At 32.4% G+C, this 25,442-nt stretch overlaps 1 protein-coding gene across 1 annotated transcript in view; it reads right to left on the bottom strand.

Annotated features, from left to right (window-relative positions):
• VEGFC (vascular endothelial growth factor C) overlaps window positions 1–25,442 on the bottom strand; it is a 154,530-nt gene that overhangs the window by 48,773 nt on the left and 80,315 nt on the right. The gene's annotated exons all lie outside the window — the stretch shown is intronic.

A 25,442-nucleotide genomic window follows, 5' to 3' on the forward strand; every position in this document is an offset into this window, starting at 1 on the left:
GTAAGTCAAACTATTATGAGACTTTTATTTTACTCAGAGGTATCATCAACAACAAAATTCTAAATACAGATTTTGAAATAATATCAGGGACCTTACTTAGAAGAAGTTGTCTTAGAATCATTAAATAAATATGGGAGAACAAAATTCCATTTAAAAAATTTGATTTCTCATTATACTAATGACAGAGAATATTGAAATTTTTTGAGAAAACAATTTTCCTATACTAGTGCTGATATTGCTTAGTTGTCAAAAATGTGTAGTTTTCAAAACATAAAATAGTTCAAATAGTATTTAATAGTGTTTACTAGCATTTATATGACTATATATGTGTGTATATACATATATTTACTAAATATAATATTTTGAAGCACAGTCTAAAAAGTCGTCATAGCAAGAAAACTCATGAAACTTCTAATTCGAATCAAAAAGAATGGAAGATAACTACGCACCTGTCAGATTGGCTAGAATGACAGGGAAAGATAATGCACAATGTTGGAGAGGATGTGGGAAAACAGGGATACTGATACAATGTTGGTGGAATTGTGAATACATCCAGCCATTCTGGAGAGCAATTTGGAACTATGCTCAAAAAGTTATCAAGCTGTGCACACCCTTTGACCCAGTAGTATTACTACTGGGCTTATATCCCAAAGAGATCTTAAAGAAGAGAAAGGGATCTGTATGTCCAAGAATGTTTGTGGCAGCCCTCTTTGTAGTAGCCAGAAACTGGAAACTAATGGATGCCCATCAATTGGAGAATGGCTGAGTAAACTGTGGTATATGAATATTATGGAATGTTATTGTTCTATAAGAAATGACCAGCAGGATGATTTCAGAAAGGCCTGGAGAGACTTACATGAATTGGTGCTGAGTGAAATGAGCAGGACCAAAGGATCATTATATACTTCAGCAATAATACTATATGATGATCAGTTCTGATGGACATGGCCCTCTTCAACAGTGAGATGAACCAGGTCAGTTCCAATAGAGAGGTAATGAACTGAGCCAGCTGCATCCAGCAAGAGAACTCTGGGAGATGAGTATGAGCCACTACATAGAATTCCTAATCCCTTTATTTTTGTCTGCCTGCATTTTGTATTTCCTTCACAGGCTAATTGTACACTATTTCAAAGTCCGATTCTTTTTGTACAGCAAAACAACTGTTTGGACATGTATATGTATATTGTATTTAATTTGTACCTTAACATATTTAACATGTATTGTTCAGCCTGCCATCTCAGGGTGGGGAGGGAGAGAGGGGAAAAATTGGAACAAAATGGTTGGCAATTGTCAATGCTGTAAAATTAACCCTGCATATATCTGGTAAATAAATACTATAAAAAAAGAAAAAAAAAAGAATGGAAGATAAGTGTAAGGAGTTTTTTTTTTTTTTAAATATTTCTTAATCAGAAAACCATGGGGAAAATATAAAAAGCCATTTTCTATAATGTAGTATGTTCCCTAGGATTTTGGACCTAAATTGAATGAATTATTCTCTCCAAAGCTGGAAAAACAGAGAACGGCAGAAAATGATTTTTACTGCATGACAAATACATATATGAATATGTATATTTATGTGTTTATGTACACTGATATATATATATATATATATATATGTATGTGTGTATACATACATATATATATACACACACACAACCCATACATATACATATATTTATATTATAGGTATTGTTCAGTTGGAAGGGAGTGGTACCTCTACACAATATAATAGCATAGCATTGCTATGTGCTCAATTTTCACAAAGTATGGAACATGGACAGATTGAAAAATCACTGAACCTGTTAAATGAAGGGTTGAAAATTGAGGCAAATTAAAACACTACATGATATTTTTGGATTTTAAATTTTCAAGTTAGTTCAAGTCAGAATAACCACATTAATTTAATTTCATGAGATCATATTTTGGTTTCTTAAGAGCTACCATACTAAGAAGTAAATTATTTTAATATTTTAAAGTATCTGTGACCTCATGGTTGTCAATATCCAATCTTTTGATGTTCTACCAATTTTATTTTGCCAATATGAAAAGAGCTATTAAAACAATTTTAAAAATTTGTTTGGCTTATAACATAAACTAGTTACCATAATATAGCATATGGATACTTAAATTTCAATTGACAATTTAGGCAAAATTGGCCTACATAGCAATGTATTGAAATTAATTAAGTAAGAAACATTTATTATGTGTAAATTATGTTAGATCCTATGTATACAAAGCAAAAAATGAAATTGTTTCTGCCTTCAGAAAGCTTAAATTCTATTGATGGTAACAATATATACATGTATGCAAATATAAACACACATGTATATGAATGTACATGAATAGATGTACATATAAAACATAAATGCACTTAAATATACCTATGTATATCTGCATCTATCCACATAGCATAAAACAAAGTAATTTTGGTAGGTAAAAGTGATTAAAATATGTGAATTATTTACAAATCTTAACTAATTACTTACTTCACATAGGAAGGAAGCATACTTATAGGGACAAAACATTGGAAAGATAGTCAAAAGGATTATCTGACAATTATAGTTTGGCATTTTTTGTTACTAGACTACTGGCTGCCTCAAACTATAATATTTAAGAATACCCATTCTTTTGTCTGATATGCTATGTATTTTCTAAATAATGAAATGAAATTGTAGTAAAAAGAGGTCATTTCATCATCTTCTGCTATAGTTTGGAATTATATATGTGTGTATATATGCTGTTATATATACATACACACATATGCATATGCTATATATATATATATATATATATATATATATATATATATATATATATATTACTTCAAAATTTATTTCTGAAGCTTAATTTGGTCAGCAAGAACCTCATAGAAAGCTAAGATCAAAATGGGTTCATGATCTAGGCATAAATAATGAGATTATAAATAAATTAGAAGAACAAAGGATCATTTACTTCTCAGACCTGTGGAGAAGGAAGGAATTTGTGACCAAAGAAGAACTAGAGGTCATTATTGATCACAAAATAGAAAATTTTGATTATATTAAGTTAAAAAGCTTTTGTACAAATAAAACTAATGTGGATAGGATTAGAAGGAAGCAATAAACTGGGAAAATATTTTTACAACTAAAGGTTCTGATATAGGGCTCATTTCTAAAATATATAGATTTATATTTTATAATTTATAATTCTAATTTATAAGAAATCAAGCCATTCTCCAATTGACAAGTGCTCAAAGGATATGAACAGATAATTTTCAAATGAAGAAATTGAAACTATTTCTAGTCATATGAAAAGGTGTTCCAAATCATTATTGATTAGAGAAATGCAAATTAAGACAACTTTACGATACCACTCCACACCTGTCAGATTGACTAAGATGACAGGAAAAAATAATGACAAATGTTGGAGGGGATGTGGGAAAACTGGGACATTGATACATTCATTATTGGTGGAGTTGTGAATGGATCCAACCATTCTAGAGAGCAATTTGGAACTATACTCAAAAAGTTATCAAACTGTGCATACCCTTTGATCCAGCAGTGTTACTACTGGGCTTATATCCCAAAGAGATTTAAGACCCCTATGTGCAAAAAATGTTTATGGAAGCCCTGTTTGTAATAGCTAGAAAATGGAAATTGAAGGGATGCCCATCAATTGGAGAATGGTTGAATAAATTGTGGTATATGAATGTTATGGAATGTTATTGTTCTGTAAGAAATTACCAGCAGGATGAATACAGAGAGGCTTGGAGAGACTTACATGAACTGATGCTGAGTGAAATGAGGTCATTATACACTAAGCTTAAGTGTAAAAAAGCTTAAGTGCTACTCACTTTGGAGAAAAGATAGTGTTTTTTTAAGGTATACTTCTAATAACTGTCATGTTATTTTTTAATTTTCTGAAATTTCTGTAGTGTTTCTTCTATTAATAAGCCCTAAAAAATTTCACTGAAAATAAAAAAGAAACAAGGACACTTGAAAATGATGGCATAAGAAGAGCAAGATGGATTAGGTGTAAATTATCTCTGTGCTTAGAGAGCCATGGTATAGGAAAGTTTAATAAAAAAGCACTGGTTCAAAGAAGAGGGGCTAAGTTTCCCAGGAACCTAATTTCAAGGCATTAAAACCTAAGGCTCAGGGCCAAATCATGCAAGTATATCAAATCTCTTTTTCAGCAATGGAGGTGGGCCTAGAAATCTCTACTTAACTAAACAGTCATTCCATTCCCATAGCAGCCCTTTGCCACTTCTGCCTTACTGACATCATTAATGGTCCTATACTTATCAATGAAGCAGAACTAGGCACGGAGTTAAGAATAAGAAGCCAGCCAGTGGTATATTCATTTATGTGAACTGCCCCTTATGTTTCTAAGAGTATAGCTCACTGGCTACTCCCAGGAATCTTTAGAAATTCAGGGGAGGAAAAGTACACAGATGGATCATGTTAAAGTAATTTGCCACACCTAAAAGCACATGTCCTTTCTAGATATTAAGGATCAGAGAAAAAGGAATTGGTAACAGACAGTGAAGTTCACAGCTGCAGCTATTCACCCAAGGTCTGACTCCATAACTACATTCTCATGCTGTGGCTACAGAGGGTCAACTGGGTATCTAGCAAATCTGCATTTTTTTTTAAGGGTGATCTAATATGAAAAAAAAATGCAGTTTTTTTTCCTCTGAGAAAAGATACTCACATAATCCTAAGGCTGAATGGAATTTCTCAAATGTTAAAAAGGGAACAAAATGCTAGATGTCACATGCTCTTTTCCAGGGTTAAAGCACAAATCCTTACTGTTCAAAAAAAGCAGTGCAAAAACCTAGACTTTCCACACTTGGATGGGGTGGAAGATATATTTTTGTTAAATGCAAGAGAACAAGTGACTTTTGCTAAAAATAAAATTTTAAAAGGGAAAAGGGGGAGCTTTCTTTTTTAATGACATGTTAACTTTATTACTTTGAGGTGAGATAAGAGGAATCATATACTTTACTTTTTGCATTTCTACAGCTCTAATTTCTATTTTCCTATCAGCCTTCAATAATCTCAATCATAATCATGACAATCAAATACATCAATTAGCCCATTCTTCTCCTAGTACTTCTTCATTTTTCCCCATTCAACTCTTTCACTTTTTGCCCTCTCAGAAGAAGGGAAAAATCCAGCCCCACCACTGGAAGTGATTCTTGCTTAAACCTTTCAGCCCAAATTAATTCAAAAACAAAAAGTATTTACCTAGTCCCTTCTCACCTGACCTAAGGAAACTTTCCTCCTAAAAAAAAGGTGAGTGGTCAAGTTCTCTGTATTTTTGAGGTAATTAGTAATAAGTAGAAAGGACAAAAGGCATATAGATAAAAAATGAAAAGAACTGGGTTCTAGTTATATTCTGGTCATTTATTAGGGATGAGATCTTGGAAAAGATATTTCATCCTTTTGAAGCTCAGTTTACTGAGTTTGGACTAGAAAATCCTTAAAGTTTCTTTCAACTTTAAAGTCTTAGATTTAAACATAATGTGATTTTTAGTCATCAAACTACTTTAGATACTAAGGAATTTTTATGAGAGGAGGAAAATGAGGGGGCAAAGTTGAAGGGATATGAGTAGAGATGCCATCTAATTTTATACATTTTCGACACATGGATATTCCCTTCAAAAATCACCACCTTGAAAAATAGATTGCATTTATCAGTATTATTCTTATTCTTATTAATGAATATAATAACTCATATTTCCATAAATGTCAAAAGTTTACAAAGAAATTTTCTCATAGCAATCCAGAGAGGTAGGTAGCAGAAAATGATTACAAGGACACAATCTTTAGAGTCTCAATGATGTTTATCTCTCTTAATATTAATGATTTATCCAAATCCCCGTGGTAAATATTTTTTATTAATTTTTACAAGGAGTAGGTGATCAAGACCTTTATTTACCTGTCAATCATTTTTGCATTAATGTTTTGGTATCTTGCAGAAAAATCTATTCATTTCTTAGCACCCGGATCCACAGGATGAAAATTCCTGTAAATTTCGTTTTGTGAAGTAACATAGTAGATTAGATTGGAGCCCTATATGAATCCAAAATCTCTATAGAGAGACTGGAAAGCCCTATCACAGATCTTTTGATTGAGAAAAACTAGATATTTTTCATTGCTATATTCCCTGACGTGTAACAGAAAATTCACGCACATACTGTCTTCTGCCTCATTTTGATGGGTAAATAGCAAAACTTCATTATAATTTTCACTTGAAAGATGACATTTTACCTCTTAAATATTTATCTAATTTCAGAAACACAATATTGCTATAATAAAAAAAATTCTTTAGGAAGACAAATGTCACCTTTGAAATTAAAATCATTGGACAATTTCTTTATCTTGACATTTAAAGACATCTATGTTTCTATTATTTTATTCATAGCATAGTTTCATGGATGCAGCTGGGATGACCTTGCTTTTTACAATGGTCAAAAGTTCTCTTTCTCTTGAGAAATTTCTACATCTTTCTTTCTCTGTCTCTGAAAATTAGTTCGTTTGTCTCTGGTTTAGCTTTCTTTGTATTGACTCTGCCTGCCTCCTTCTCTCTCTCTTCCTCCCTCCCTCTGTTTCTCCTTCTCTCTCCCTCCTTCTTCCCCTTGTTTCCCTATCTCTTTCTCTTTCCCCCACTTTTATATGTGTGTGTGTGTGTGTGTGTGTGTGTGTGTGTGTGTGCCCGCGTGTTCGTCCCATCACTCCTTCAATTTCTTTCTGTCTCTTAGAACTGTTCTCTAAGGTTCATTTTTTGTTGTGCCCTGTTTGAGGGTCAGTGTCCATATCTTGCTTTCTTTTTGTCTCTGTTCCAGGCAGGTTCTATCTCTGTGTCTCTATCATTGTTCATTTGTTTCCAAAATACCTTTTTTTTTTTTTTTAAATATCTCTGATTTTTTTTTTCTGTTTATTGTTGCACTTCACTGAGGTTATACAATACTATGCCGACAGAATGTAAGGTTCTTAGGTTCTAAGTTTCTAATGAGCTAGGAAAGTTTTGGGTTTGTACATGTGCATAGAATAAACTATGTATGAGATCTGAAGATCAATCTACTTAAACAAGATGAGGGACATTTCCAGAAGTTTCATTGATAAGTAATGAATGATCTCTACCCTTAAACCTATGAAATAGCAAAATACTAGTCTTCGATTCTGGGTGGTCCACTTTAGTTTCCAAAGTGAAGATAGAAAAAGCCAGAGGATCTAAGAATGATTTGATTCATGGACTACTTACAAGTATTTAACTAGCATTATTCTCAAAGTGTAATTTTTGTCTAATGACAAATAAGTTAGTATATTTATGGAAAAAAGTGGACTACATTCACAATAGCAAATAACATTAATGAAATCTAGCATGAAAATGTGACTAAATGGTAGCAGCAGCCACAGTTTCTTTTTCGTATGTGGAATTTAATAAAGTCCAATAGAGCCTTGTTACTTCAAGTCTATAAACTCCCGTTTGGCACTTTTTAAAAGCTCTTCAAAACCTAGTCATGTGCTACTTTCCAGATTTCATATAAATTAGTTCTATGCACATAGTGCACACCAACTTGTCTTGCTGTTTCTTAAACATAGGACCCCATTTTCTGAACTTCTGTTCTTGCAGACCCTCTCCCTATAGGAATGTACTCCCTCCTGGAATCCCTGGTTTCCTTCAATAATGAGCTGTAGTTCTGTCTTCTGCCTAATGCCTTCCTTTGGTTCCCCTCAGATAATAGAGCTTTCCAAGATTTCCTTAAGTCAGCACTGTTTATGTTTTCATTTACCTCTAGAAGTGCATGTTGTCCTCCCTATTAAAATGTAAATAAAGTGCTGGGCACATAGTAGGCTCTTAATAAATGTTTATTAAGTTGTTAATTACTTCTCAAAGACCAAAGCAGATAGAAAATATGCAATGTGTAGAGTATGACAAAAAGTAGAATGTAAATCCCATTTAGTAAGTATGTCAATAAACATTTATTAAATACTTATTATGTAAGTAGTAATAGACACTGTAAGATGCTGGAGAATCAAGGAAAAGACTCAAGGGGGTCTTAAAGAAGTCACCTTTTACAGAGAACATAAACAGGCAAACAACTACAAGCTACACAAGCAAACCTTGTTATGATGGCCTATTCTTTATTGATTTTCTCAGGTATTTCATTTTTTGCAAATTAAAGGTTTGTGGCAACTCTGCTTTGAGCAAATAGATCAATGCCATTTTTTCCCCAATAGGACACGTTCATATTGTGTTTCTGAGTCATATTTTGGCAGTATATTTGGCAACAATTCTGGCAACATTTCAAACATTTCAATTATTTTTCATCTGTTATTCATCTGTCATCAGTGACTTTTGCTGTCACTATTATAATTGTTTGGGGTGCCACAGACAGTGCTCATATAAGATTGAGAACTTAATTGCTAAATGTTGTTTGTATTGTGACTGTTCCACTGACTAATTATTCTCTATCTCCTCTTAGAAAATTCACATTAGAAATTTCCCTATTTCTGGAAATAATATTGAAATTAGGTCAACTAACGACCCTACAATTACCTCTAAGTATTCAAGTGAAAGGAAGAGTCAACTGATATGGAAAATGGCATTGTTTTCTTATTTTAAGAAGTTGCCCCAGCTAGTTCTCAAGTATTATTCTTATTGTTATTTAGTATTATTATTATTTTTCGATATATTAAGGGATCATTTTGTTAACAGCAAAAATTGATGAGCCTAATATTTAAATGAATTAATCCATTTGTGCCCATCCCATTGTTTAGGCAGATCATTTCAATTCTCTAAAACTCATTTTTCTCAACTTTTTAAAAATTAAAGTTTGGATAGATACTAGGATCTCTGAAGGTTTGATAAAATACATTGGAAAGAGAAGTTCACTCAGACAAACTAAGTTTGAAATCTAGTTCCTTAAATAATTCCTTTTGGGAATTGTGACAAATCCCTTTGCAACTCTGAGCCCTGAGTTTTCTCATTTGCAAAAAATGAAACAAAACAAAAAAACAAAAACAAAACAAAACAAAAAAAGGTGATGGACCAGATCATTCTGCAGTCTCTTTTCCAGCTCGGACTCCTATGTTCTTTCTTTTACTTTTACCAATGCCAAAAATAGGAGAAACAGAGAAACAGAGTAAACATTTTAGGTGTGCAAAAAATACTTCACATTATCTCATAACATTATTTAATTTGATCTTTAAAATAATTTCAAGAGACAGGTGCTATTATTGTTTCCATTTTACAGATAAAGAAACTGAGGCAAATATAAATGACTTGCCCAGGGTCACATAGCATTATCTAAATCTGGATTTGAATTCAGGTCTTTTTGATTCCCAGTGCACCATTCCATCCAGTTTGTTGTCTTGCTGACTCTATGTAATGGCAATTCCATTAACTTCTTGGATGTTAACAAGGAGGGATGGAATGATAAAAGCATAAGAAAAAATGCCTTAATATTCAACAGTCCTTTCCCAAATCATAAATTTAGAGTTTGAGGGGTTTTAGAAAACCATATAGTCTAATCTCCTTTTTCTACAGTGAGGAAATGTCAGAACCATATTAGTTGTGAATTTGCCAAGATTGCACAGGTTGTGTCAGAGTTATAATGGGAATTTAGTTTCTCTCCCTTCATGTTCTTTTCTTTACCCTAAATTGTGTAACACTACCAGCCCACATTAATCTTAAATTAGATGTAAAAAATAAAATCTGATGAATTAACTGACTGAGTACAGAGAACACAACTGTCTTTTTAATGAAAGATATTACAAAGATAATGGGACCAGAATGATTTCAAATAGCTGTATAGATTATTTGGAGATCTGAGTACACTGTACTTTTTAGTTTTTAGTCTGATCTTCACAATGCTGAGAGCTTAAAATGCACACCTGTTTTATATATTGCAATTAAATCCAGATGAATTTGTGATTGCTTATGTGCTTCTGTCTCAAAAGGATTCCAGATTCCTTACTAACATAGCAGGGAGGAGAGTTGGTTGCTATGAAACATTGTTGAATAAAACAAAGTTGAATTATTTAACCAGAAGTGCTACATTTGAAAATACCATAATTTTTTCTCCTATTTTTTTCTTTTTACTAATCCCAGAACTGTTAAATCTTCCTCCAGTTATGATATACTTAAAAATTCACAGAACAAACAAGTCTACAGATAGTGTTACAAAGTGTTAGTAATGATGTAAAAAGTGCATGCTTTGATTTGTGTCTCCTTTTATAATTCTCTTTCCTTTCTTTCCCAATAGATGTTCATAATTTGTGGAGAGAGGTATTTTTTAGTTCTTTTTTTTAATCATTTGAGTTTGATATAATTTATTTGTAAAAATTTATAGGACTAGTTTTGCTGAAATGGTGTAGTGGAATGAAGATTAAAAAATTCATACTTGAATCAGTGCTTAATACAGTGCCAAATATGTTGTAGATGCTTAATAAATGTTTAATGACTGATTGATGGAGGTGCATATATGCTACTTATAGGCTATGGGACTTTAGAGAAGTCGCTCAGTGTCTTTTAAACTCTCCTATTAGTAAAATGAAAAAGTTGAACTAGATGACTTTGAAAGTCTCTTCCAGTTTTACAATTCTATGATTCATTAGTAGTCTTTTTAAAAAGTATCCATCTAAGCAGTGATTCTTAACCTTTTTTTTTTTTGTGTTAGAAATCTTTACCAGCCAAGTGATGCTATGGCCTCATTGTTAGAATAATATTTTTACATGCATAAGATGCATAGGATTACAAAGGAAACATATTGACATACAACTATCAATAGGTTTAAAATTTTCAAGTTCCCATATTCCCTGAAGTTTTATTATTTTTTTAAAGTAATGTTTCCTGTGGATCTTGAAGGAAGCCAGGAATCTTAAGAGGCAGAGATGAGGAGGAAGAGAATTCCAGCTTTGAAGGAAAATTCTGTACAAAGATACAGATATATATATATATATATATATATATATATATATATATATATATATATATATATATTTAAAACAGCAAGTAGTCCAGCGTATCTGAACAATAGAATATGTGGAGGGGAAATAATATGTACAAAGATCAGAAAAGATATTTCAGATTGTAAAACGTTTTTGTTCTCTCCATACTAAAAGTCAGGAACTGTCAGTGTAGCGCTCTGCTGCCAAACATAATTGAATTATTAATTTAGATCTCAATCCCTTGATTACTGAAAGCAGCCATCATGCCTACCTCCTCCAATAAATCTAAATTTCCTCAAGATAAATATCTTAGTTGTTTCAATTGAGCATCATGTAACACAGTATTTAGTCCTTTCTTTATCATGCTTGCCTTTTTCTGAACATGTTTCAGTTTATCCCATATTCAAATAGGTGTGATAAAGACCTGAACTTGTGTTGCATGAGTGGAGAGGGTAAACTACATAGATGTGTTATGAAGGTAAAATAAGAGGTAGATATAGATGATCTATGTGGCATAAGTGAGAATGTAGTGTGGGAATGACACCAATGCTGCAGGCTTGGATGTATGGCTTTGTCAGTATAAAGGAATTTTGGAGGGAGTTGGGAGAGTAGGTTAAAGATGATGAGTTCTGGTTTGGGTACATGTCGAGTTTGAGATGCCTATTGGACATCCAGTTTGAGATATCCAAGTGGCAGTTGGAGAAGTTAGAACTGGTTAGAAAGATCTATGAATTTTCTGCATAGAGATGAAAATTGAATACATGAGAACTGATGGGTTCACCAAGTGAGATGTTCAGTTTTCCTGACTTTTTGTAACCCCACCAGCCATACTGTGCATGGAGTTTTCTTGGCAAAGATACTCAAATGTTTAGCCATTTCTCTCTCTAATGGGTTAAGGCAAACAGAGATTAAATGATTTACCCAGAGTTACATACCTAGTATCAGAGACTAGATTTGAACTCATATTTTCCTCACTCTAGGCCAAGTGCTTTATCCATCAAGTTATCTAAGTCACCTACCTGCCTCCTGGGCAAATAGAGGATAAGTGACTTGCCCACAGTTACCTAGTTAATAAATGTCTAAGGCTGGTTTTGAATTCAAGTCTTCCTGAATCCAGTCCTAGTGTTCTATCCACTGAACCATCTAGCTGTCCCACACCAAGAGACATAGTAGAGATAAAAGTAGAAGTGGGCCCAGGAGAGACCCTTGGGGGATACGCAGGGTTAGTATGACATGGATGAAGAACTAATTAAGGAAACATCAAGGGAGGAATAGGAAAAGAATCAAAAGAGAACAGTGTAATAAAAACCTATAAAAAGAGAAAGAATTCTGAAGATGGTGATCAACCATGTCAAATTATGCAGAGAGGCCAAGATTGATCTGGTTTGAGAAAACATCATTAAATTTTGTAATTATAAAATCATAGGTAATTTTAGAGTGGGTAGTTTCCTTTGAAAGATGAAGTTATTAGTCAAATTGTAGAAAATTTAGATGTGAGAGATGACCTCCTACTCTCTCCATTCACTCCACTAGCTCATGCCAACAATTTAATAGCACTACAGAAGCTCTGATCTGTCCCATTTCTGATCTGATCTACTTCATTTCTTCTTAAGCAGTCTGGTTGTTCACTGCTCCCAGAGATTCACCATATTTAGTCTTCGTGCACACAAATGACTGGCTTAGCACACTATACCTTAGAATTCCTGAGCTCAAGCGATTTACTGCATTAAGCTTTCTTCAGTATCAGGAATTATGAGACTATACTCATCTTGGACAGTATAATTTCATGACATTCACTATAAGTTTTTTTGTTCTTTCTAATTATTTTGTTTTACTCATTGTGTACACACACACACACACACTCACACACACACACACACACACACACACACATATATATTCTACTTTCCTTTGTATCAGCTCATATAAGTTATTTTCTATATCCATTAGATTTGCCATTTCTTATGGCATGGTAATTCCAAAATGCTGGAGAAATATTTGGAATATCCTTTAATCCAGAAATACTGCTACCAGGTCTACACCCCAAGGCAATCAACAAAAAAGGACAAGAAAACACATCTACAAATATTTATAATAGCTCTTTTTGTGCTAGCAAAGAATTGGAAACTGAGGGGGATGCCCATCATTTAGGGAATGGCTAAACAAGTTATAGTATATTGATATCATTGAATATTATTGTGTATTGACCAGCATGATTTAGAAAGACCTGAGAGGGCTTTAAATATGAACTGATATAAAGTGAAATTAGAAGAACCAATAGAACCAATACAATGACTCGCCACAATTTATTCATAACATAAAATGCTATCTGAATTTAGATAGAGAATGGATGGTTTCATGGTATAGGTTGAAGAGTGTGTGTGTGTGTGTGTGTGTGTGTGTGTGTGTGTGTGTGTGTGTGTGTTAGATATATGTACATATATAGACTTTTCCCCTTCAACTTTCTTTTTTTTTTAAACATGGCTAATGAAGAAATCTTTTATATTACTGTGTGTGTGTATATATGTGTGTGTTTTGTGTGTGTATATATATGTACATATATGTCATATTTCTAGCCTATTCAATGGTGAAGGGTAGGAAAAAAATTTGGACTTAAAATAAAATTAAAAGTTATATTGCTTACTCATTCAAATCAATCTAATCTCAGTTAATTGCTTTCTAGTCTGACTTCCCAATCTCTTTTGATCCACTGGAAAACATAAATAACTACTTTCTAAATGTTTGCATATCACTTTCCCTGATAATGTCCTTTGCATTTCTCACTTGTAGCATAATGTATATGTATTTTCTCCTCAAAAGTCATTCTTTCAAAGCACTTTCCTTATGCTTTGTATCCTCGGAACCAAGTAGAATCTCACACATATAAGAACATGATAAATATTAGTTGAATTGAATTACAACAAAATTGTCTTTTCTAATTAACTAAGTTTGTACTCCAAGAATTATATAACATTTTGTTTTGCATAACTTGTTACTTGTCTTTTTGAAATTAAAATTCAAAAAGCTAATATAGTACTTGGTTAATTCATTTTGAGACCATTTGAATTATCTCAGATTGATTGTGGGTAACCTAGAATAGTAATAGACAAAGACCTGTTGTTTTATCTTGGTAATAAATTCCCAGTTTTCATGTAAACTGCTTCCTTTGATGTAGTAGGCTACTTTTCTATAAATGTTAGTAAAGAATTACCCAGGGTAGTGAGAGGTTAAGTTCTTTTTCCTTGATCACAAAAACAGTAAGAGTCAGAGGCAAGGACCTAAACATATATCTTCCTAACTAAAATTTTCATTTTTCTCTTTAACTTTCACACTCAATTCTAAACCTATTCAATAATTCAATCAAACAAAAAATAAGTTTAACAATTATTTTACATTATTTAGAAAATCTGTTCAATGTTCATCATACATGTTGATAGTAAATTGTTGGAAAAGTTTCTTTTTTTTTTCCTTAAAGAATATCTCATGAGAATAAAATGCAAAAGACAAACCAAAATAAAAAATCTCAAAGAGGTCAAGACATGAGCAAAAGAAGAATATTGAATGCATCTGAAGCCAAATTAAAAGAATCTTCCATCACAAATCTTTTAAATGGTCATTTTTCAAGCACCCACTTCTATCCTTTCTTTTCTCTTTATAGCACAAAGAAAAATAAAATTGATGGCCTCAGCAGTGTACCACAAAGGTGGACAAACTTTTATTCTATTAGAACAGAAGAAAAAAATTACAAAGTTAAGATCTTTTCCTGAGAATATCATGTTCTAAATACAGTTTTCTCAAAGTAGGGATTATAGGGAACTGCCAAGATTATTGAATTCTTTTGTGCTTCTGCTCCTTTAGTCTTTTTTATTCCAACCCAGTAATCCCAAGGCCAAAATATCCTTCAAAGAGTACTTTCTTGTCCCTCTTTAAACTCTGCTCTATTCATTGTGGATGAAGCACTAATTTAGTACTGCCCCTTCCTTGGCACTAAAAAATATACACAAATATGTACAGACATATGCCTGTTAGGCATTCAATATCACCAATATAACTTTGAATTTCTAAAGCCATGGCAAGATTAGTGATTATAGCCCCCTATGTAATAAATGTTGGTAGTATTTATCTCTTTTCATTATTAAGAATGGTATTATTTATTGTTTCAGCTGTATTGAAGTGGGAAAAAAACTCATTCCTGTAGGAGTTTAGCCCTACTTTTTGTCTTGTATTTTTAAATATATAAATGAAAAGCACAAAGGCACACAATCTTGACATCTTCGTCTTTCTTTTTTCAGCACCTCTATCTTGGATAGAGAAGCTTAGGGAAAAAAAAAATTTCTCCAAGTTAAATTGCTCACTTGTAGCTTTTCATTTCATCACTATTGATAAAAAAGGTGAAAACAGAAAGATATTTTAGAATACTTTTGCAAACTTTAATTAGATTTAGCATTAAGTTAATCAATAGATTTAGAGGGGAGAAGAGAGAACATTCTAGGTAGAGGGAATCATGAATGTAAAGGTAAAAAAATGGGAAGTAAAGAGTGAATGATTTAAACAGAACTATGGCTCAATCACAGACTCCATGGAGGGGAGTAATATGTATGAAGACTGGGAAATGGTCAGGTTTTGAAGATGTTTGAATGATAAATTATATTAGTTTCTAAAGATAGAGATCCACTGAGTTCACTGAGAAAGGGAATGACATGGACATATTTGTAATTTTAAAAAAATTGAGCTGAATGAAGGATGAATTAAAGAAGGTAGAGACTTGGGCAAAGAGACCAATCAGAAGTAATTCAGACAAAAGAAGATGACAACCTGAACTAGACTAGTGTCTGAGTAAGTATAAGTAGAGAGAAGGGCACATGTACAAGAGATACTTCAGAGGCAGCAAAATAACTAAATAAATGTTTGGTGATTTGTAATTAAATAATGTGGTAAATCTCAGTGATTGGAAGGATTATGATGCTCTTGACAGTAACAGGGAAATTTGGAGTGACAGAGTTTTGAGCAAAAATGATAGATTGTTTGGAATATTTTGCATTTGAAATGTCTATGGGACATCTGGTTCAAACTATCCAATAGGAAATAATGAGTGACCAAAAGTCAAGTCGGAGAAGAGGATACATATCTAGATCCAGGAATCATTAGCCTAGATAATTGAATTCACAGTAGCTAATAGGTGCATCAAGTGAACTATTTTAGAGAGAAAATTGAAGAGACCAGAAATTTGAACCACATTCACATTTACAGGGCATGACAAGGAATGGTCAGAAAGGAAAATGAAGAGAAAGGAATATACAAAAAGCTTTGGAGAAGTATACAGGAAGAGAAAATGAACAATGTTAGCAAATTGCTGCAGAGAAGTCAAGAAGGATTAGAATTAAGCAAAGGCCATCAGACTTAGCATCAAGAAATTATTGAAAACTTTGAAGAGAATTGATTGGTGAATTATAGAAGAGAGTAACAGGAAAGAAAAGCTGATGCAGATGACTTTTTCATAGAGCTAAAGTGAGATGAAGTGGATAAATTAAAAAAATGGAGAAAATACAGAACATAATATGCCACCAAATTTAATAATTCCCAGATAACATTTTATATATTTTTATCCAATGATAACACATTAAACCAACTCTCTTCAATGTTCTTTTTATAATAGTGCAATTTTAGATGGGACTTGAGTTAGGAGGTGATGAAGAAAAAGGAGAACTTTCCAAGCATAGGTCAATGAAAATGCTTGGATTAAATAGACATTATTATTAGAACATCTAGGAGGCCTTAGAAAATTTCCTAGAACTTGGCAATGTGATGATTGAAGGCAATTCCAACAGATTTGGTGTGGAAAGTGCCATCCACATCCAGAGAGAGAACTAGGGAGAATGAATGTAGATTGAAGCATAGTATTTTCACCTTTGTTATTGTTTGTTAGCTTGTTTTTTTCCCCTTTTGATCTGATTTTTCTTGCACAACATGACAAATATGGAAATATCTTTAAAAGAATTACACATATTTAACCTACATCAGACTGTTTGCTGCCTACAGAAGGGGAGGGAAGTAAAGGAGGGAGGGAAAAAATTGGAATACAAAACTTTACAGAAAATGAATATTCAAAACATATCTTTACGTGTATTTAGAGCAATAAAATACTATTAAAAATAAAAACTGAAAAAGAGAGTTTTCTAGAACACTAATAGATTAAGCGACATAGAATTTTATAATCAGTCAGTTGGCCTTTGAATACCACATAGCCTCACATAACAAATTATTGCTCAAATAAAATTATGCTTTAACTCAATTTTTGTTTTTCATAATTGATTTCACATTAAATGTGTTGTTTCTGTTCTTAAATCTTAATGTTTTATCAATAGCTTTGTTTACCTCATAGGACTATTTCCATGTTCCCACACTCCTGATAGCTTCACTTAAAAAAAAATCAAGAATCACTAGTTAAACCTATGCATCGATAGAAAAAAATAAGCCACAGCTTAAATATTTAGAAAACCAACCACCAAAAACTTATTTGAAATCACTTCATTTTTAATGAGGTACTTCAAGAAAATAATCTATCCTGTTCACAGAATAACAGTCATTGTAATATAAGCAATTGTTGAGCTTTATTCACAATAAGTTAATTGTCTACATGTATTAGTGTATATATTCTAATCTCTTAAACAAAGGTTATACAGTTTAGGGATCTGAGTAATAATATTAAAGAACCACCCACATTGTCTATCTAAAAACCACAAATATAAATGTAAGCCAAAATTTGCACATTTTAATAAACTTCTATAAATAAGGATTAATAGAAGTGTGAAGAAAAAAAATTTAAAAAAAATCCTTCCCCAAAATTTTGGATCTTTTTTTGGTGGTAATTTATTCATTTAACAAAATACTATTTTTTAATGAAGTATTCTTTTTGGATAATTAAATTATTTCTAGTTAATTATTATTATATTTCTTGCTTTTTAAAAAGTAGGTTACTAACTTTATGGCAGTATTTTGTGCTATTTATAAGAATCAAAAATATTCTAACTAATCTGGTTTATGATTTAAAGAATAATGGAGTTTTAGTTGGAAGGGAAGTTAGAGTCAATCAATAAGAATTTATTAAGAGCTACTATATGGCAAGCACTGTGCTAAATGATAGAAACATCACGCCAAAATAGTACCTCACCTCAAGAAATCCCATTTGAATAAGAGAAACAAACATGAAATTGACTAGGCACAAAGAAAAAGAATCTATAGTCAATGTAAGGTTAACCTCTGAGGGGAAGAATAAGTAAATAAGGTCTCTGAAAATGACCTCTAGGCAGAAGGTAGGACTTATGCAGAGCTTTGAAAGAAGTCAAGAAAGCCCACTGGTACACAGATGGAGTTCCCCTCACAATTCTGAGAGGTTCTACCACAAGTCATAAGTAACTCATGAAACAATCAAGTCCATTTTTTAATAGTTCTCATTTTTTGGGAGGGGGGGAAGAATTTTAATACAGTACTTAACTAACAGCATCACTCTGTTAACTCTTATTCTTTTTTGTTTAGTCTAGAGCTATAAATATTATCTGATAGGTCTTCTAGATGACCAGACTTCAAACATTTAAATATAGGAGAAGCAGTCTCCTAATGTCTTTTCTAAACATTCCCAATTCTTTCAATCATTTTTAAATGCAGAATTGAGAACAGAGTAGACATCTATGATATGAAAAGTAATGATGATTTTTAAAAATAAACACCAGTTTTGATTATCAAACAGTTGTACTTGCTGCAGAACATAGGTAGTTATTTTGTGACTTATCAACTTTCATACATTCAACAAGAAGTCTAAAAACTCCATTAGACTAATGTTTCAGTTTTACTTAAGGTATACTAATGCCTCATCCCAGGCAGTAAGAAGTTAAGTGACTGGTTCAGACTTGGAGGAAAATTGTCTGTCCCACTATGCTGCCTCTCTTCAACTGTTTAAAAAAAAATAAGTTTTTTGTTTATTGTTTTTACCTTCACAGAGGTTTAGCCCTATTTTATTTCTGTTTTGCTTCACATAAATTGTAATATAGAAAAGAAAGAGGTCATTTTATACAATTTTTACTCATTCAACTTCTCTATCATTGTGAGAGAAAGTTGTGTTGTCTTCCTCAATTCATTGTATGCTTCTTGAGGGCAGGGATTATCTTTCTCTATCCTCAGTGCTTGCCACTTGACTGGCACATATTTAGTGCTTAATAGATGTTTATTAAAGAATACTCATTTAGATGAGTATTTAATTTAAATTTAAAATTTCAAAATATACCTAATGGGTGGGACTAAGAGGTATTTGATCAAGATTTTCCTATCCATTAAGTAATCCCCCCCCCCCAAAAAAAAAAACACTTGATAAGATTACAAATTGTAAAAGACAGATAACAAAGAATAAAACATAAGACTACTCTTTCAGACTTTAGGTAGCTCAGCTCTGAGAGGAGGAGCTGTGGCAGTTGAGATGAGAAAGCATCACTCCTTTCCTATTTCCTGCTTAGAGCAACAGAGTAGAGAATGGAATTTCTCACCCTCCGTAAGTCAAATTACAATGGCATCTTGCAATTGATGCAGAAGAGTCTAGTTGTGGGAATCTATTTTCTGATCTAGTTTGTGAGATGGCAAATGCCAGAGTTGAGACTCCTTCTTGTAATGGGATGTGTGTTCCATTTCTTTCCAAAAATTCATAGAAGTATCATAGACCTTGATATCAACTGGAAGCAGTGAGAACTACAGGGAAACACTGTAACAGACTTCAATGGAGATTGTGTAACAGTTTGGCAGGACCAATGTAAGAAACATCAGCCCTATCATCTATCAATAACAAAGACATGGATTGCCCCTTCTCAAATGTGCCTCTAACATTTATTTCTTACATATGCATTTCTCTACTTGGAAACTTTTTGGTAATCTATTCTTTCTGCATTTGCATTTACTTATGGAGTAGGATGTTCTAAAATCATAGGGATGATATTGCACTACTATTCTTTTTCCTATGTTACACCATACTTTACCTTAAATTGTGTCCTCTGAATGACTAAAGAACTTAGTGCAATCACCTGCCAACAAATATAACTCATGAGTGTGAGTTGAGGTAGGGATTGTCTCACAATGGAGATTATATAATTAAAAGAGTTAAAACTTTTTAGTGTAAGTATTTTATCTGTTGACTCATCACTAACATTGTCAATTAATACTTCAATTAAAATATGTATTAAATATGGTTAATTATTACCTTTTATTTTTGCACAAGTTATTTCCCCTTAATCTGATGTCTACTATTAAATCCTGTTTCATAAAATAAAACATTTCAGCAAAGCCCCACTAATAAAACAGCTACAACTGATTCCATATCTATGGTTCCTACTTCTCTTCTGAGAAAAGGAAGTGTTTGAGCTTACTGAATTCAAATTATTATCCTAGTCTATCAAGATCTTGAATCTTGATTATTATATCATTAATTGAATGAATTGAATACTTTCCCCCCACTCCATTTGGTGTATAGTCAATCAATGTCTCCATCTAAGTCATGAGTACATTTTTTAAAACAATTCAACTGAAGACAGAGTCAATAACATCATATTTTAGCTTCAATATGTCTATTAACAAATATCATCCTGAGTATTTTCATATAGTCCTCTATAAATCTTCTTTGTTATAAGATTATCCTGTTCACATTTTGTAATTTTGTTGAAAAATGTTTCTTGAGAGATTTTGTTAAATACCTTCCTAAAAATCAAGTCACACTATGTTGTATAAAGTAATTCTCTATCCTTCTGATCTAATAACTCATCAACAAAAAATTAGGTGAGTTGGTTGAGTTTTCAAAACAAATCCATGTCTTTTAAAAAATGGTTATATATTTTCTATTGTGCACAGATAATTTCAGAAATGAGCAGCTAGGTGACATAGTGAATAGAGGATTGTGCTTAGCATCAGGAAGACTCATATTGCTGAGTTCAAATTTAGCCTTAGATATTTACTATCTGATTTTAGGCAAGTCACTGAACTTAGTTCCTTGTATGTAAAAATGAGCTGGAGAAGGAAATGGAAAACCATACCAGCGTCTTTGTCAAGAAAGCCCACAAATGAGATCATGGATTGTCAGAAATGACTTAAATGGCTGGATAATAAAAATAATTTTTTATGAATAGTAAAGGTTATCTAAAAATAGATAACAGATAAGGTTATTGGTCCTTACTGTTTAGGGCCCAATTCTTTCTCCACCCTTTATTTTAGATGACTATAATATCTAACCATCTCCAGGGTCTTATCACTTTTTTCTTTTCTCCACAATGCACTAAAGCTAACTTTCTTAATTTCACAGGTGAGTTAGGAGTAATGGAGTAGCAGTAGAAGTAGTCATCTACTTAATCTAGAAGTGGAGATAACACTAGGCTTGGAGTCAAGAAGAACTGCATTCATACCTCAGAAAATTACTAGATGTATGACCTTGAACAACTCACTTAACATCTCAGACTCAGTTTTCTCATCTCTAAAATGAAGATAGTGGACCTTTAGGATCCCTTCTAGATCTAACTCTATAATCCTTTAATTTTTAATAAAGTTAAATCCCTCTATCAATAAAGAAAGACTCCATCATTTATCATGAATTTGTATGGGGTATGTGTGAACATGTTGTTTTGTCCAAAAAGTATTTTTTTCTTAATTTTATCTGTGACCATTAGCATTAATTCACAAAAATAATATCCAATCATTGATTATTCAAAACTGTTGTTATGACATGAGAAATGGATAAACCAGATCATTTGAAAAGCATTTACAGGGGAGGATTCTGAGAAGATGGCAGGGCAAGTTGGTGAATTTTAAGCTCTCTTGAATTCCCTCACAAGTAGAACAAATTTGAGCCTCAGGTTGAACATAGACTAGTGAAAAATGAAGACAACTTGGGACAGAACAGGGGTTCTCCTAATACATCTTGAGAAGATCTAAAGAATGATCCTTCTGAATAAAGAAGGCTGGGGATTAACCTGTTTGAGGTACAAATACCTAAGTGGGGAGCCCTGAGACTGTCTGGTTGTGGCTGGAACCTTAGCAGGAAAAACAGAGACTTTCACCTTCTGGACTGTTTGGATGGGGTTTGAATCCAGGAAGACTGAGTAAACTTCGACTGATTGGGCACTTAAAGGAGGGTGGAGTTTTTGGTTTGGAGTTCCTGGTCAGAGTGGAGAGTCGAAGAGAAGTTTGAGGCAACATCCCCCTACCTCACAATTTGAGGTGCTTACACTAATACATCTCATTAAAAAATGAATTGACAAAGAAAGAAACTCAACATCGAAACATATTATGGAAACAGGGAAGACCAGGGTTCATCTTCAGAGGAAGACACTAGTAAAAAAAAAAAAGCTTCTACCTCCCCCAAAGAGTAATGTGAAATTACTTCCCATCCAGAGAGAATTTATAGAAGAACTCAAAAAAGAATTTAAAAATCAAATGAGAGACAAGGAAAAACTAAAAAAAAATCCAAGGAAAACAAGAATATTATGAAAAAAAAATGTTCATCAACTGGAAAAGGAGGTAGAGTCTCAAATTTTTGAGACCTGGAAAATAAGTGGGCAAGGGGAAGCAAATGAAGCTATGAGAGACCAAGTAATAACAAAACAGATTATAAATAATGAGAAAATTGAACAGAATGTGAAACATTTTATAATAAAAATGACAGATCTGGAGAACAGATCAAGAAAAGACAATATAAGAATAATTAGAATGCCAGAAAGTTGTGACCAAAAAAAAGAACCTTGATACAATAATGTAGAAAATAATCTAAGAAAATCATCCTGGAGTGATAGAACAGGGAAAACAGAAATAGAAAAAATCCACCAATTGCTATCTCAAAGAGTTCCTTTGTGGAAAACATAGAGGACTATTATTGCCAAATTTTGAAATTCTCAGATCAAAGAGAAAAATTTGCAAGAAGCAAGAAAAAAAAATTCAAATGTTCTGGAGCTACAATTGTAATTATACAAGACTTAGAAGCAGCTACAATAAAAAACCTGGAATTATATTGACCGACAATCAAAAGGAACTATAAATATGGCCAAAAATATCATATCCAGCAAAATCATCTAAATTTTGAAAGAGAAAACATGGACCTTCAATGAACTTTCATATTTTCAGGACTTTCCATTAGCTAAAACCAACCCTAACAGAAAATTTAACATATAAAATAAAATATCAAAGATCAATTTTAAGGAACAAAACATGGACAAACTATTTAAACATGAAATAAATAAACATGAGTTTATTTATTTACATGGGAAATGTATATTATAGATTTAAGATTCACATCAATAGGGCAGCTCAAAAGAAAGATTGGCAGACAATGTAAAAATAATAATCATGTAATATAAATATGGTACAGAGGAAGAATAGACACAGAGGCATTAGAGGGAGAGGAGGGAGGGCTCATAGTTCTGAAAACCTACTCACATCAGAAATTGGTTCAACAGGCACACCCTCCAAAATCCATAAAGAAATAAGGGGGGGAAAGAGTTAGGCAGATGGGGAAACAAACAGTGAGGGAAGACAACAAGGGAGAGGTGAAGTAACAGCAAGGCAAGTTATGGAGCAGAATTTAACTAAAGAATCAGCAGGAATAGGAAAGATGTGTGTGTATGTGAAAGGAGGTGTATGTATGTATATATCCTCAAATATATACATAGGTATATCTTTTCTTAATTGCAACTTGCTTGGAGGTAGTGAGGGAGTAAAAGGGGGAAAAAGCATAAAGTAAATAAGGTGTGCAATAGAGAACCAAAGAACAATTTACAAAGAAGTAAAGAAAAAAAAGGACATTCCTTGATATAATTTCTTCTACAAATATATATATATATATATTTTTTTTTTCTTGATCTAACAATTTGTTATTATATATTTTGAATCCCCCTGGGCACATGACAATGTTCTTTTTTGTTCTGCATTATTTTGTCTTGTATTCCTTTTTCTTTTGCTTTTTTACTTATTGAGTTTTCAAATGAAATACATTTTTAAAATTATATTGGCTTTAATTACCAATGAATAATAAATATCTAGTTAGATATTTATTTAGATCTAAATTTATTAGCATAAAAAGCATTTTATATTTATATTCACATAGTTCTTATCTCTGTTTTGGTGGGTGTATGCTTGGTTTTAGGTAATTCAAATGGTTTAAAACAATATTGAATGATATTGCCAACACATAGTATAGTTTCTCTATTTTTCACCTTTGATTAAATCTATTATAACTTTAAAAAGAAGAAAACCATTTATAGAAGTTGAAGGAGGATAATGAAAATTCATGGAATGAGATGGATTTTTCAGTATTTTTTAATGTTATCAATCTTAACAGGAGAATTACTTTATTGTCACTCTGCTCTTGCAGTATCTTATAGACATACCTAAAGTTTCAAATGAAGTTAGAAGGAATGTTTGAAACTGATGATCCTGTATCTATAGGGGAGAAAAATAAAATCTATGTATGGTATAGCTATATTTAAAACATACTCAAGGGATCAATTTGCAAAATAACTCAAAGAGGGAATGGATTTTTAAAAGAAGGCAAAGGATTCCATAATCTGCTTTACACTAAGAAGCCACCAGCAATGATCAATTCCTATATGCCTACTTTTTCATCTCTATAAAATCTTTATGATAATGATCTGTGCATCGACCAAGTGAACTCTTGAGAAAAATATCAGAAAGGAACAGGTGAGTTTTCACAATTTGTTATAGAAAACTGTAGATGTGGGAATTTATAACAGCCCACAATATTTATCATCTGCTGTTGAAAAAAAGTATTTAATTCAAGATAACCAAATAGAACTTTAGAGACTCTAATATTAAGATTTTTATATATTTCTCATATATGATAAGAACTATACATATTTTAGGACAGATATCACTATGGAAGTTATTTTTTGTTGTTGTTGTTGTTGTTGTTTTCTGAGCTAATTGGGATTAAGTGACTTGCCTAGGGTCACATAGCTAGGAAGTGTTAAATGTTTGAGAACACATTTGAACTCAGGTCTTTCTGACTTCAGAGCTGGTGCTCTAGCCACTGCACCACCTAGCTGCTCCTGGAAGTTTTTAGTTTAGTTTTATTTTGTTTTTCAACAAGGATCATTAAGTAAGGGATAAAATAGAGACATCCATTTCTCTAAGGTCAGGGTCAGGAAATCTTCCTACCCAAGGGACAGCAGAATAAAGATCAAATTTTCTTGATGCTTCCATAGAATATAAGTTCTTTGAGAGCTGGAATAACTTCATATTACAAGGCTACAATTCCTGAGACATAATGAGTACTTCTTACCTTTTTATTGTGTACTCAAATGGTACTTTATGCAGTTCCACTGAGGTAAAAAACAGAGCAAGATTTTCTTTGTGAAAAGTGCAATCATTTGAGAGATAAATTTACATATACATTAAGAAAAAAAATTGGTGCAAAATTTCACAATTCCTAGATCTCGTGTATTTGGATATAAAGTACATATGCAG

This window comes from Sminthopsis crassicaudata, chromosome 6 (assembly GCF_048593235.1).
Source record: "Sminthopsis crassicaudata isolate SCR6 chromosome 6, ASM4859323v1, whole genome shotgun sequence".
Taxonomy (NCBI): domain Eukaryota; kingdom Metazoa; phylum Chordata; class Mammalia; order Dasyuromorphia; family Dasyuridae; genus Sminthopsis; species Sminthopsis crassicaudata.